Raw genomic sequence first — 2,627 nt, 5'->3', positions numbered from 1 at the left:
CCAGTAAGTTTTGGTTTTGTGACCATTATCCTGGAAAAGATTACTATCTTTGCAGTTGCTCTCCTCTGTAAGTGATTTGAATTCCATTTATCTATGAACTATTTTCAAAGAAAACCAATTTATGACAAACTTGCCTGTATTGGTTTGATCACCTCTAGTGGAAGAAGAGGAAACTGTCTCGTTTTCAGGCATAGTTATCAGAGTCTTTTGAAACCTAATTAGAAAGAAAAATAGGTAAATATCATGAATCTAAATTAGTTTGTATTTAATTTTACTAAAAATGTGCAATTCAAGAACTTGACTGTCAGGAAAAATTTCTACTATAAATCATATGAGATATATAATATATATATCTCAAATGCATAAGAAAACATTCAATCTTCTTCAAAAGAATGATATGGCCCAGTGTGGTGGCTCACATCTGTCATCCCACCACTTTGGGAGGCTGAGGCATAAGGATCATGTGAGGCCAGGACTTTGAGACCAGTCCGGGCAACATAGCAAGACCCCGTCTCTATTAAAAATTTAAAAATAGCTGGGCACTGTGTTTCATGCCTGAATCCCACTGATTTAATTTCTTAATTCATGAAATGAGTGGAGGGTTGGGGAGAAGCAAAGGGAAAGTAGGGAGAGAAAGAAAGGAAAAGGGGAAGAGGTAGGTAGGTTGTCTATAAATATCACAGATCTAGGTAACAGTTAACTGAGACATAGGGAAAAAAATTATAGAGCACCCAATGACCTACCAATTACAAACTAAACCCATGAGTCACTAGGCCAGAATGGGGATGGCCAAAAGGACCATGGAGCCAGGTACGGTGCCTCATGCTTGTAACCCCAGCACTTTGGGAGGCTGAGGCAGGTGGATTACCTGAGGTCAGGAGTTCCAGACCAGCCTGACCAATGTGATGAAACCCCATCTTTACTAAAAATAAAAAAATTAGCTGGATGTGGTGGTGTGTGCCTGTAGTCCCAGCTACTTGGGAGGCTGAGACAGGAGAATTGCTTGAACCCGGGAGGCGGAGATTGCAGTGAGCCGAGATCGTGCCACTGCACTCCAGCCTGGCAACAGAGGGAGATTTCGTCTCAAAAAAAAGAGAACGGTGGAATCCCCAAAAAGCCTTTACTCAGAGATAAACAGAAAAGACAGCTTCATTCCAGGGAATGAAGGCCTCTGCCATCCCTCCCTAGTCTCATTTAATCTCTGAGTCTTCACTTTAAATCATTTGTTCAGAGATATTACTGAAACTCACAAAGCACGCAATTGACAATTCAATAAATATTTATGACTGCTGTAGAATGATACACATAAACTGTATTGAGCGCTTTGAAAGAAAAAGTTATGAGAGATGAGTTTAGCTACGTAGATAACATATTCATGAGACAGAAGGGATTGAGCTGGAAAGTAGAGGAACTTCTAGAATACTCTGAATGCTGGATTGTGCAGTATCATGCTGTCCCTTCACTTGAACCTGAGGGTCTGTGACTTCATGCCAGAACCAGGCTCTGGCAGTTCTTTCAAGTATTCTAACATCTAGAGTCAAATTTCCTGGGAAAGACAGCAATAACCTAGTCTCATTAAGAAGAAAATCAGGAAAGGACCAAAAATTCTAAAGCTACCTGGAAGTCCAATTATCCTCCAGTGAAGTCAAGTCAGAGATCAGCTACTTATGTATGTCTGGAAAACATCTCTGCCCCAAGAACTCCAACTATGACCAAGCTGACCAAATAAACCAGTCAACAGAGCCTCTTCAATGCTAGCCAAAAGCCACTGAAAAGAGGGGCAAAAGGGGCCAGGTGCAGTGGCTCATGCCTGTAATCCCAACACTTTGGGAGGCCAAGGTGGATAGATCACCTGAGATCAGGACTCCAAGACCAGCCTGGCCAACATGGTGAAACCCTGTCTCTACTAAAAACGCAAAAATTAGCCAGGCGTGGTGGCAGGTGCCTGTAATCCCACCTACTTGGGAGGCTGAGGCAGGAGAATCGCTTGAACCCAGGTTGCAGTGAGCCAAGATTGCACCATTGCACTCCAGCCTGGGTGATAGAGCGAGACTCCGTCTCAAAAAAAAAAAAAAAAAAAAAGAAAGAAATGGTCACTGGCCCTTACCAACAGCAAACACAGGAGGGACACCAAAGCCACCCCTCCCCAACCTTTGCCTTCCATCGTCCCTGAGCTTGCTAGGCCTCAGGCGACTCCAAAACACATGAATGCCTCTACAGGCTTTGCCATGGTGTGGCCTTGGGAAAGTTACTTAACTACTCAATGCCTCAGGGAAATGAGATAATAACAGATGTCTAGCTCTAGCAGACTAAGAGATAAAGTATGCAAAAGGCATAGCACAGTGCCTGGCATGGAGTAAGCACTCGATATGTGAACCATTATTAAAGACCAGCCCACTGGGAAAACACTCAGGTGCACAGCAGCAGCAGCTGGGCTTACACCTGTGAATTGCTCATTTGGGGGCTGATTCAGCAATGCGGTAAGATCGAAATAAATTCTACCTAAAACGAAAGATCTCACTGCTTGCATCAGATAACCTTCTCCTGCTAATCAAAACACATTATTATTATTATTTATTTTTTTGGAGACGGAGTCTCGCTCTGTCGCCCAGGCTGGAATGCAGTGG

At 43.2% G+C, this 2,627-nt stretch overlaps 1 protein-coding gene across 1 annotated transcript in view; it reads right to left on the bottom strand.

Moving 5' to 3' along the window:
* ZFYVE1 (zinc finger, FYVE domain containing 1) overlaps window positions 1-2,627 on the bottom strand; it is a 61,899-nt gene that overhangs the window by 43,778 nt on the left and 15,494 nt on the right. The window lies entirely within an intron of this gene.

The sequence above is a fragment of the Colobus angolensis genome, unplaced genomic scaffold (genome assembly GCF_000951035.1).
Source record: "Colobus angolensis palliatus isolate OR3802 unplaced genomic scaffold, Cang.pa_1.0 Scaffold3, whole genome shotgun sequence".
NCBI lineage: Eukaryota > Metazoa > Chordata > Mammalia > Primates > Cercopithecidae > Colobus > Colobus angolensis.
This window is presented reverse-complemented; position numbering and strand designations above follow the sequence as displayed.